This window comes from Tinamus guttatus, unplaced genomic scaffold (genome assembly GCF_059628265.1).
Source record: "Tinamus guttatus ecotype Peru unplaced genomic scaffold, ASM5962826v1 Tinamus_guttatus_pri_ptg001150l, whole genome shotgun sequence".
Taxonomy (NCBI): domain Eukaryota; kingdom Metazoa; phylum Chordata; class Aves; order Tinamiformes; family Tinamidae; genus Tinamus; species Tinamus guttatus.
The window spans coordinates 249,157-262,174 of NW_028289684.1; the positions used below are offsets into that span (position 1 = coordinate 249,157).

General features: G+C 44.0%; 1 protein-coding gene across 1 annotated transcript in view; it reads left to right on the plus strand.

Moving 5' to 3' along the window:
• Positions 1–13,018, plus strand: part of ZHX3 (zinc fingers and homeoboxes 3) — a 44,018-nt gene that overhangs the window by 17,238 nt on the left and 13,762 nt on the right. The window contains exon 2 of the mRNA XM_088538716.1: positions 1,320–1,426. The gene's annotated coding sequence lies outside the window, so the exon portion shown is untranslated. The remainder of the gene's footprint in view (positions 1–1,319; positions 1,427–13,018) is intronic.

Here is a 13,018-nt window from a genome sequence, read left to right on the forward strand (position 1 = left end):
ACGCCGCGGGAGAGGCTTTGTGGAAAGACTGTGCTGTGCTCCAGGCCCAGAGTGCCGAACACCCAGTGCTTAGCAAGGCAAAATCTTTATACGTCCCTCAACACTTGTGCAATTTATTTGCCTTTTTTTCCCCCTTTTTTTTAGAAAAAAACTCCTGCTAGGAATTCAGATTTGGATGCTGTAGCCGTAGTGGAAGCTTCTTTATAGTACTTGGGAGGGGGTGGGGGGGAGCCTTCCCACGTTGTTGTATGTCTGTGTTAATTATTTTAATAAGACTCTCAGTGCTATTTTCTTCTGTTTTTTCTTCTTTTTCTTTTCTCCAAAGAAACAGTTGTCAGCAAAGTGTATCATCAGCAGAATGTAACCTGAAAGAAGCAATTTAGTGAGCAGTAGGGTTTTGGCAAAAGACTTTTGACTGAGAACATATGTTGGCTGAAGCAAGCACAGATACTTTGGACTTGTTGCTGGGGGATGTGACGCATGTGAGATGAAGCAAATTTGTCATTGACAAAGCTCTAGCACAGAGCGATTAACAAATGTGATTTTTCCTTTGCTTAAGAATCACAGCATAGTTTTCCTATTTTTCATCTTTGTTAGAAGTTCTGGCTCACCTTTTTCCAGGGTGACTTTTTTTTAAATACATATTTCCTCCCTCTGTCTGAACTTAGTCCCAGAAATCTACTTGGCTGCTTATCCCTTTATACAGTTAAGTTTAGAAATTATGAAATACACGGGGCTGGCTTTACGGCTCTTACCGGGTTGAGGGAATGGGGATTGGACAGCAGCTGAGGAAAATGGAGGAGAGAGAGGAAGCACATAGCTAAAAGTAAAACTGCAGGTTATATATAGATGCCGGCTGCAGCAGTATTGGTCAGGTTGCTGTGATAGCTTCCTTAAATATGTTCTCATCTAGTTGAGGTTTCCAGTCCTCAGCCTATTTAATGAGTCAAGCAAGAAGTACCGATAGCTGGAGAACTCTCTGTAGCTGCTAAGGTACCAGGGCTAGTGTGTTTTTACTTTTATGGGGTTGAGAACACCATGGTTGGGTGCCTGGCAATTAATTCGGCTTACTGGGTTAACCTCTGATAAAGAGGAGTTTTCACTCCTTAATTTAGTGAAAAAAATCAGTACTTTGGGGAATGCTTTCCTGAAGATTAACTACAGCTTCTCCATGGTGAGAAGGTGGGACAAATGGAGTGATTTGGGAGACTGCATACATTGAATGTTGTTTTATTTTTCCTTTAGTATTTACTAACCCAGGGTCACCTTGTCTTTCACAAGTGCAGCTGTAAATTTTGCTTTAATGTGTTCTCTTCCAGCCCTGAATCTCAACACAACTGAAGCAACCACTGCCACTTTAAAGATGCGTGCAAGCAAGGAAGAAGAGCTGGAAAGCGACACATTAAGGAAACGTTCAATTTTGAAGGTATGTAGCAGCCATGCTTTTAGCTTCAGTGCACAATATATGCAATGCATGTTTCTGTATTACATAGTTTGAACAGAGAAATCTGACCTATTTCAGTGTAAATTCTTATTCTTAAGTTGGTAGAATCATGTAGGACTGTATTAATTTGGAGAAGGTACCTGTAAGTATGAAGAACAATAAAATGCATGAGAATAAAATGCTTAAGAACTAGAAGTGAATCACTGATTTCAGGGATTGGTCATGATTAGTGACTGCAGGTTGTTGAGAAAGAGTGGTGAAGGATGGGGAAGGAAAAGGAGGGAAATTCCTTCTCGAAGGCTTCAGAGGGATTTAAGGAATTCTGCTATGAAGACTCTTCTAGTTGGTGGCTGAAATAAATGGTCATGTTAACCCCAGAGGAAGTCAAACCACACTCTGCTCCAGGTTTGGTATAGATTTTGGGTTATACTTGCCATGAATATTTGAGAAAATGGGCTTTATTTTTTTTCGGTTTTAGAATGTTTTGCTTAGGACAGGGCAGAGCCCAGGTGTCCTGAATGTTCATGCCCTTTGCCTGACTCGTGTGTTTGTGCTCTGCCATTGGCATTTTATTTTTCCCAACTGTAAGAATCCATAAAGCTTAATATACGCATATCTCCTGTATTGGGAGCGAGGAGGATTCGTGAAGGTGATGTGTTTCCCCCTTGGCTTTTGCCAAGCTCTAGATAGAAGCTGCGTGTTTGGAAATAACACTCCATTATTTCATTATGCCATTCCAGAGCTTTGAAGAAGGAACTGGGTCTCCTGCCAGAGCAAAGCCATTTAATTTGTAAGCCGAAACTCTGTGGCTTTAAGCCTTTGTGAGTGACCATTTAGCTGGTGGGGAATTCGTTCACCCTGTTCGTGATTGCCTAATAAATGACAATGTCCCCGTGGAAATGGTGTTTTTCAAAGCCTAGAAAAATTTCTACCCTATTTGTGCCATGCATGGACACTGCTTGCTGTCAGACTTTATTAAACAGTCAGTGACCCTGTTGGGGCTGCAGCAACTGCCTGATACTGCTTATTGGAACTAATTTCCTGACACACTCCCAGGTTTACAGACTGCATCTAGTCTGTTAAACTCATGGAAACAAATGGACAGTGCTATAGCAAATAATATACTTGGATCCCTGTGCACCTCTTAGTCTTCTGAGAATTTTTTCTCTTGAAAGTTGCCTAGATTTTTGATTCATTGCATACCAAATGCCTCTTCAAATATGTCAAATTATCAAATATATTAGTAATCCTGCAAGCACAGTGAATGTTGTTGCTCTCATGCAGCTTGGAGTTGTCCCACCATTATAAATAAAGAATTTGGAGAGAGGAGTGGGGTAAAACTCTTTTGTAGCTTCACTCAGCCACTCTGCCTTGTCTTGGTAAATTGAGTGGGGACTTTTGGGGGAGAAAATAGGGAGAAGAGAATTACATTTTATAACCCTTAGTATTTGTCACTGAAAAATAGTAATAATGGGTTTGAATGATTTGTGTGGAAGGTCACTGGGTGACTGGAATAGATTCCTTTGTGTTACATCTGCAGAAAATAATGTAGTTTATTACTCAAGGGTTTGCACACAGGGACAGATCACAGCATTATAGCAACATGTGTCATCCTCTCTGCATGCTCACAGTCCAGCTCTGGCGCATGGAGGGTTTCCAGTATCTGGAATTCCAATTTGGTTCTGAAGAGTTTTAAGAACCAAACGCTCAGGGTCTCTGCTCTTAGAGCTTGGTGAAATTTTCCCAAATTTTTCTTTTCTCCCACCCTTCTCCATGGTCTCTTCCTCCTAATTCGTTTGTTTTTAAAATGATTGTGCTATTGTGTGCATCAATATGCACATAGTCTGTCTTGTTTTTCTCTTGGACTAAGAGTGCGAAGAAAATCTGTTTATGGTTTTGTTGAGCTAATTCTTCCCCACCCTAAATTTTTAAATAGACTCCTTCTCTACCAAGCTTGCAAAGCTTGCAGGATGTATTGAAGTAATGGGAAAAATATGTTGTGCGCTAACCTTCCTTTTTTGTAAAACTTTGTTTACAACACACTATTCCTAGCAGTACATTTGGGAAGTGCAGGGCTGCACGATGAAGCAAGTAGATGACTTTGAAATAAGAAAATGATACTTCATTGCATTTGGGGAGGAAATCTTTTTTTCAGCTTTCAGCACTTGAATTGTGGCACAAGATCTACTGAGCTATGCTTAAATGTCCCTTCAGTTATTTAACGCTCCTTCCCCCTCTGCTAATCCCAGTTTTCGTGCGTTGCTGTTCGCTTGGGTGATGGTTGCTGCTGGTTAGACCTGCCCCTTTGAAAGGCAGAAGGTCCCAAGGGGCTGTGTGAGCAGCCTGGCTCTGCTCGTGGCAGCAGCAGTGAAAAACGCTCTTGGCGCTTGATATTCCATTGGATGAAGGGTTTGACATTTCACTGGTGTGCAGGAACCTCTTATTTTACCCCTTGATTCCATCCTTCCCAAGAGTCGATCCTAGGTCTGTCCGTCCAAGTGAACAACCCTTTCTCCATACTCATGGGGCTTAGCACCACGGTCCTGCTCCGGGCACAGGGGTTTTGGCTGCTGGGAGGTAAAGCTCAGCACAGCAAAATGCCAACTTGGCTTGAAGGACTGGTGCAGGAGCCCTCCTATGGCTGGCATAGGTCTCACCTACGCTATGAGTCTGTCTGTCCTGCTGTCGTACCTTCCCACCTCGAGTCTAGGCCGTGGGCATTATTTATTTCTATGGTAAAACTGTGTTGCTTGTTCCTGGCCACAGGGCATGAGCTGTATATGGAGGTGGGAGTTACACGAGCAAACACAGTGCCCCTGTCAGCACACAGCAAAGAGAGCTTTGGAGGGCAGGTGTTGGTTTGGTTGAGGCCTCCAGGTAACATAAATAAGTAGGAGTAGGATTTCAAAGCAAGTAAATTTTTGACATGGTTGATCTCACGCCTCTTCAGAGCTGCATTTTAGAGCCTAAGCATCAGCTGCTAGTTCAGTCTTGTTACTAACAAAATATCCGAGGCATTTGTGCAGAACTGTGTTGAACTAATTTGGGCGAATGGCTGATGTGTTCATCCTTAGCAGGCAGTGTAGCAGCAATGAAAACAGGACTCATGACATGCAAAGCTTGCTGCATTTCCAAACTGTGAGCTCTGACTGAAATGTCTGGTTCCAGCTGCAGCGTTGGACTTGCTGGGTTTATGGTCAGGTGCTGGGGACATGAGTGACAACAAGGTCTTTTGGTGAGTAACAGTAATTCACATAAGGAATAGGGTAGGGTTGTTGTGCTTGTGCGGCTGTTACCTGGTGTTCTGCTGCAGCTACCCCTGCTCTTCCAGTGAAGCTGAGATAGGAAAAAGATGCACTTGATTTCCCCAGCCCTCTACCCTCAGAGGGATTTGTCCATGTGCAAATCTGCAGCAGAGCATGAAGTAACGAACTCCCCACGTAAAGGCTGCTAAGCAGAGGTTTTGCAAATAGAATTGTTCTTTATCCATTTAGCTCGTTTGGGCTTGATTTCTCTTCTGTAACGCGCTCTCTGTTGAGCCAACACATTTTGGTGCTCATTAGGAAGGTAATGGCTGGGGTCAGTGCTGAGTAAAGCTGCTTTCTGCCAAGGTGGCCGCAGCTGAGTGTGGAGCTGTGAGGCTGTTCTGAGAAATGAGCACAGTGTGTTACGGACCTCCCTATTTTCCTTTTTAGCTGCTCATTCAGGATATGTAATTGTAAACACTTCCCAACTAGCAACTCCAGCATTGCTTTCCTGATGGATATACATCCCTTTTGCTCACCCCTCCCTTCCCACTCCACCAGGAACAAATCCGTTCTTACTGACATATCTTGCTTGCGATATGTATACAGTATCACTTTGCCAAATGAAATGGCTTGTGCAAAGAAAGATGAAGGCCACTGGCTGCTTAATGCAAAAGCTTCTTAGCTAGACCCAAACTAACTGTTTTGACTTATTTTCCCCCTATGTAGGCTGCATTGTATTGTGCTAGAAGAGAATTCCTCTTGTGTGGCCCTTTCCAAACCTATTGCCTAACACTTTTACTATTTGTCATCAGCTGAAAATTATCTGAGCGCTGTAGATATCCACAGGCGTGGCTGGATTGTCTGTTGCATTAAAATTGCATCTGTCTATTGGAAAGTTTGGGTTTTGCCGTTTCTGTTTTTCCTTCTTTCTTGTTTTTGAAAAACGTCTCTCTCTGTGCCGGATGGTTACACCAGCTTTAGACGCAGGCAGAAACAAGAGCCGTGGTCTGCGGCGATGCCGTCTGGTTTGTCTCAGCCAGTGCTGTGTGAGAGACACGAGCTGTTCCGGAGGATCCGCATCGGGATCCGTGGGAAGGCGGCTGCTGCCGGAAGGGAGGACGTCAGAGCAGTGCTCAGCACCCGAGGGCTGCAGGAGCCGCTGTCCTGCCCCCTGCCCCTCTCCCCTCCTAATGCAGGAGCTGCCTGGGCTCAGCCGCTCGTCCGGGGTGGGAATACGCAGTTTCCGCAGTGCTGCCAGGCTGCCTTGAGCCAGCGCTGCTTAATGATGTTTCTCTGAGAGTTTGGAAGCCCTTAGCAAATGTTTTCCAATTTCTCTGAATGAACGAGGGGGTTCTTAGAGCCCTGGGGCTGCGGGGGGTTGTAGCTTGCAGGCAGATTTCCTTTGGGAAGGCAGAGGGTGGTGGCTGTGGCTGGTAAACACCTGGATGAAGCGCGTTGAGGTGCTTTGCAGCCGCGCAGACGGAGCGCACGCAGGTTCAAGGGGAGCCCTCCGTGTTTTGTGTCGGATGAGCACAAGGGCTGGAATACTCCGTGTCATACGGAGGCACACACGTACTTATGAATGAAAGTGCAGCTCCAAGGTATGACTTACTAACCTATAAGCTCTTACTGGAGGCCGCCCTTCAAAACAAGGCAATTAACTCCAAGCAAACACCACTTTATCTCACCATTTGATCTCAAGTTTTACAAGCACTTTGGTGTTGCTCCTGTGTGCGCGCTGAGGGAGGTGTCTGTCTCGGCACACTGAGCACGCTGACGTTTTTGTTTTATTTTTCTCCAAAACAACACCTTCAGCACGTAGGACTGGGAGGGAAACTCGCTACGAATCTTCTGTGCCAACGTATTTCCGCCTCGTCTCTTGGCACCACCTTTGTGGGCACGCGGGGAGGGTTTCCCACAGGAGATGATACAGTAGGAGGAGGATATCTGATAAATAACTAGACTGGGACTCACAAGACCTGGCCTCAGCTCCTTGATTTGCTACGAGCTTCCTGTGACCTTGGCCTAGGTATTTAGTTGCACAGTGCCTCATTTCACAGCGCAGGAGTGTTGGAACAGTGGGAGGGCACCCGGCTACCTTTTCCAATACCAACTGTATAAGCACCCCAGATACATAACCATCTTACGGCCTTTCTTTTGTTCTTTTGGGTAAAATGGAGCAAGGTGATCCATTTAAACACTTGTGTAGGTGTCTGGAGAATATCCACTCACTCTGTGAGCTCCTGTGACACCCCACACCACTGCAGACGTGCACCAGCAAGTTGCTGGCCTTTCTTCAAGCCGAGAAGCATTCCTCAGCACTACAGGCAATTTTTTATTTAGTTTTAAACTAATGGCCGCTGTGAGTACAGCAGGTTTCCGATGCTCCTGTGGCCTCCTCCTAAAGTTTTCTTTGAAGCTGTTCTGCTTTTGCTCCTGTTCTGCCTCTCTCCTTTAAACCTTAGTGGATGCGAGGGAAAAGCGATGACTTTGTGGATGAAGTTGCTGACCTGGCTCTGGGCACATGGAGTCATTTCCCACTGGAACATGCAGACGTACCTTGGATGGGTTGTTTCATCTCCCTGTGCTTCAGTGTGTTTGTTCCAGTGTGAAGGTAATAATGTGTTTTTAACCACTTCCCAAATGTGTCAGGAGAGTTAGGCTTTCTAGCATCATTAAATCATGTTAAAACCTCCTGTTTGAGGACACAGGCTCCTGACGGAGGCAGGGAGCTTGTTGGCTCTCATGTTGTACTCTGGGGACCACTTGCTGTTTCCGTGGGATAATCCTTGGGCGCGGAAGAAGCTTCCACGTGCCCGACACATCTAGGCGCTGGCAGGAGTTCCCTTGAGATGGCTGCATTTCAGCTGCCCTTCCGTGCAACAGCGCTGCAGATGAGTTAAAGCAAATTTATTTGGTGCTCATGGCACCCCTCTCTGCTAGAGCCTGGTAGACATGAGGGCGATCACCAGAGATCTGTGACTCGAGAGATTCCACCATGTGCCGAGAGCCCTGCGAGCAACTGAGCTTTGGAGGCCTCGTATGCTGTTGAATAAATGGAAAGCGTGATCTTTACAATATGTTGTGGAAAATCAGGCCTCATGGTATTTGTGGGTGGGTAAAGATGCTTCTGGGGATACGTGACTATGTAGAAATAATGAAAATATCAGCGTTTAGTCAGACGGTAGGGTTAGGGTTAGTCAGACATTGTAGGGTACAGTGGCTTGCAGCAAAGCAACCTAACATCAGACTTTCAGAAGTGGAAATGGGGGCCAACTCTTCCACCTCTTCCACCCCCAACTCTTCCACAGTGTGAGGATTTACCATGTGAAAGTCTTACAGTGCATGAAAAGGGCATGGCTCAATAGTTGGGAAAATCCATCCATTTGGGGAAAAAAAGGAAAGTTTGCTTAAATCTCTACTCTGCCTTATCACTGGAAGAGCAATCTGCAGTCCGTGCTTCTGCGTGTCACTGTCAGTGTAAGCCGTGTGCTATATTCAACCCTCCTCCTGTCTAGTAACTGTTTTTTTTCTGGATTGAAGTGCATCACTCTCACCTTGGGACAATGCACGTTTAAGGCTGTAGACCTCTCACTAAGTTGTGGGTCTTCTAATAGTTGAAACCATTTTGTGCACTGAGGAAGGAGAATTTAAAATCGATTTGCAGATTTATGAAGCAAGATTACCGAGATGTGTGATTTGTGCCTTCAGGGTTTTTTCTTGGAGGATCCTCGAGGAAGTGCTTTGGGGAGAGGATAAGCACCTATCCCTGGGGAAAATATAAAAATCCAGGAAAATAACTGATGGCAGAGAAAGGGAAGGATAAAGAGAAGGTGCAAGGCAAGCAGGGAGGTGGTGAGCAGCAATTTCCCTAACCTAGATGGATCCTTAGCCTGCTAGTTCACTGCAAGTGGAGTGCTGTTTGCCATAACTTAAATATCATTTTACAAGTCAGGCTTGAGGAGTAGGGGAGTGGAATCCACCAGCACTCGCCAGATGGTGATGACACTTGTGCCCAAATTTAGAAGGAGGAAGAGGATGAAGGGTGCAGATAGGAGCAGCTGGCCCTGAATTTTTAGGGCTGCACCTAGTGCTTGCTAAGTCTTTTTGATGTGAAGGCAGATGAGTTATAATGCCTGTTTCTGAGGCTCTTCTAGCTTCTCAGTGCTTTGGATAGTGCTGCAAATCCCTTTCCCAGCTGCCTCTGCAAGGTACATACAATTTTATGAGATTATCCCGGGGACAGTTCACTTAATGAAGCCTCCTCTCCTCCTAGGAGCTCAGCTACTCTGCCTAATAGCAGCCACTTGAGTAACCAGCTTGACGTAAGGATTCGTGTGATTGATCCTAAGAATATTATCCTTGTGGGATTTTACTGTGATTTGCAGCTACCTTTTGTGTTTCTGAGTTGATTGGAGATGAGTCCTGCAGACTGTTAACATTTCTTCCCCTTGTTCTCCTGATATTGTAGACATCAATTCGCTTAATCTTTTCCTGGCAGGTGATTATGGGCTTGTATATGGAGGGAATTCCTGCTGTCCTGAGCTTTATCCAGCTTGACATGCTGTCATTTTAGTGCAATATCATCAAGACATTTCCAAGCCTGCTCCTCTCCCAGCTTGAAGACAAAAGCCCAGAGAACAGGGTTGGGTTGTGGATCTCTCTTTTGCCTTCAGAGTCTTGATTTTTATTTATACATTTATTTATTTATTTTCCTCTGGCTCCCAACTGGCAATAGCTAAATAACATCAAACCGTGGTTTCTATCTCTAAGCAGAATTAAATAATACTAAACAGCTTTGGGACTATTAATTGAGAAGGTGACCTGTTCTTGTAAAACACAACGCCACAGTGCATTATTTTGTAGTACAACAGTGTATCTCGTTTGCTGTTGATTTTTAGGGATACCTTCATTTGTCCCCCCACTGCCTGTCATGTTGGTTCAGCCAGATACTACCAGGAAATCCAACTTTTCTTTGATTTTTTTTTTAAGAAAAAACAATCCTCTTGCAGTGGAACTAACCCCAAGAAGAAACCCCCCAAATACTGAGAGATCTGAAATGTTTCACTTTGGGCTCCTCACTGCAGAGCTGGACCTGGGGCTTCTCGGCCTGCTCACGGGGTTGCACTGTGACTCCAGCAACCTCTTCTCTGGACTTCCTGGAAGTAGACACTTCCATAAGACATTTCAGTCCTGATGAATTGGTGCTTCCAGATGAAAACTTGTCCTCTGCGTCGGGTAATTCCTGAGTCTAGTCTCAACAAGTGCTTCTGGCCCCACTGCTAAGACTGAGAAGTGATGGGTTACATGCTGTAGTAGAGGGACATGTGCCAGGAATTGGAATGAGCTTATAAATTTATCTTCTCTAGATGCGTTTCTTGGTTTCTGTTAACCAGGCTAGGATTTGAACTGCTGACCTAGAAACGAAAGGCTCCATAATTCCATTACCAAGCCCCTGAGCCATCCACTCATCCTCATTCTGTTATGTGCAGACTGCCTGCTGACACAGCATAAACATTATTTTTACATTATTTACATTACATTTACAATATATTTTACATTATTTTACATCCTGTGCTGAATTGTCCTGAAGTTTAGTTTACTGTGCTGTTTTTTATGTTAAATAATTTATATTGGGCTTTTCACCCTAAAGATGATGATGAATGTTTTAGACTGGTCTAATGAGACCCCCCTCCCCTTCCTTTCTTGCTGAAAAGAAAAAGACAGTCTTTTGATTTCTGTTTCTATGAAGGTACAAACAGGCTATGATGCTTTTGATGGTGTAAATCAGGAATACTGTGATTATAAGTGGTACAGGTCACCGATTTGCAATGAGAACTTTTTGACTTTCCATTTAAGAGCTTGAGAAATTTAGAAAGAAAGCTTTCCTCCAAGAGTTCTAGTAAAATAGATTCTAAAGAAATGACAGATTTCAAATAGTCAATAAAAATAATTTTGCATTTCATTTTGTTCCTTGGTCCTTCCCCTGGCAAGATGCTACTAGTTTCCTGCTAGCCCTGCATCCAGCCTAGTCTAGTTTGCACAATGGGGAGGATGGGATGATTTCAAGAGGTCAAAATGCAGCAGTCCGCTCTCCTTTATGCAGCATAAAGAAACAGATCTGGCAAAAACCCTTTCCCCTTTTTCTCCTATCAATCCCTTTTATATCACCTATCTGCATATTTATTTGGGCAAGTAAACCAGAGATACTAGTAATCTCCAGCTTGGTGTTGTCACTGGGAGGGGCGAGAAGTCCTGAAACTTGCTTAACTACGTGTTTTGTTTTCACTTTGGGAGCAGTTCATCTGGATGTTAAAAAGAAGAATTACTCAATGGACTTTTAAAATCACACCAATAGCCAAAAAATAAATGTTCTGTGTCCATGCAGCAAAAGTTTTGTAGAAAATGGGAACTTGGTCCTGACAGGAAGCTTTGCCTCCCTGGTCAAGAACTGTTAGAAACTCTTCACTCCGAGGTGCTACCAGACATCCCCCAGCTGTGCGTGAACCGTGTATAAAACACCAGGTATTTAAAAATATGCGAATATTGCAAGAGATGTACGAATAGCTTCACACCTGGCTGCACCTACAGAAAGTGGGGATTTATTTTTATTGTAATTTGGGCATGTATATTTTTGAAACCTATAGCAAAGAGCAGAAGGTAGGTTCTATATGGCTTGGAAGTAATTGGGCAGTGTTTGCATAGTGACAGTGATTTCCTTGGTCTTATTTCCCCAATTAGGTTTGCAAGCCCATGCTGAAATTTGCCTTGGACCTTTAAGTATTTGTCTGTGTTGGCAGTTGGAAATATAGCATTAGCTCTGACTCTTTGCAGAAATTAAATTGTTCCATATTGGAGCTAAATTGAATAATATGGTGGTGTTCATATCTTAATCTTCCAAATAGCACTCTTAAGTTCACCACATTGGTGTCTGAAAAGCTTAAAAATAATAAACTCTATTGTATAGAGTTTTGAATACAAAGTGGAGGCTTAGTAATTGCTGGCAGTCATGGGGATACCCATCAGTAAATGGTAAGGAAACAATTCTCCTAGCATGCTGCATTTTTGTTTTGTTTTCATTAAATTCCTAATATTAAGGACTTCAGATCCACAAATCAATTAGTACATCCATAATTTGAATTAAGGGTTGCAGGAAACCTCAGTCCAAAAAAACAAAACCCTTTAGCGGGGCCCGTCACAGTGCTTTGAAGTATCTCTCATCTCTCCCATGTATCTGCCAAAATCTGTTTCTATCCAACAGCCATTCAGCAGCTTATGTGAGGCTGTTTGGTTGGGGAGCTCCTATTCCCTCCAGCCAGAAACACCCCCAGCTGATTTTCAGCAGAGAGCTGAAGGACTGAGACCTTCAGCATCCAATTTAGCCCCTGTTGCCTGTATTGAGGTAGAAGCCAACTCCAAACCTTTCCCTGTACATGGAAATGTAATAGCTTGTTTTTTTTGATAGTATTATGAGTTGCCAAGTTGACTTTCTGGGGAAAACAGAGTTGAAGGGATAACTTTGAAAGCAAAGTCCAGTTCTGGGGATTTTTCTCAGAAGACAGCTGTAGTCCTGCTTTGTTCCCCTGCATCTCCGTGAGTTAATTTTTAAACGTGGGGTTGCAGAAGGCAGCGAGGGAAAAGGCCTGTTAGATCAGAAAGAGTGATTTAAAAAAAAAAAAGGGGGGGGGGGGGAAGAAGGAGAAGGTTTGTTTATCGCAACAGTACTTGAAACTGATTTTAAATGTCTGTCTTCTGAGAGTAAGGAAATTCCTGAATTCCTTTAGCTTCCAGCAGTAAATAACTGGGAGGCTTTTAGCTCACAGCTGATCACTAGAAGATGATGAGTTTTTAGTTAAAAAAGATAACTGAATCTCCATTATGTGGATAATACCTTCCAAGTGTCACTGGGAAAAGCCAGAGGGAGAGGGGAACTTGGACAAGCCAGGCTGGTATCACAAATAACCCTGGAACTTTGTTCTGTTTCTCTGCCTCCCATTAGAGTGGCCTGATGTGGTTTCACAAAAGCAAGTTTGATCCCAAGGTGCCTGTATCTTCCCCCTGAGATCTAGAATGAAATTCCAGATCCATTTTTTTCCTTTTAATATCAATCCTAAGAGAATTGGCGATCGTTTCAAAGAAAGGCAGAGACTAGTTGCAGCCTCGATGTGCGCATTCACTTGCTCGTCGCTCTCACTGGTTGTGGCTGCCTCGGTTGTGTTCCCTTGGTGGTACGTGCAGGTGTGGTTCATTACTGCTAGTATCTGTGTAACACCTCTACCTGAGTCCCCCTGGGTTCATCACACCTCCTCATGCAGAATCGGTGTGT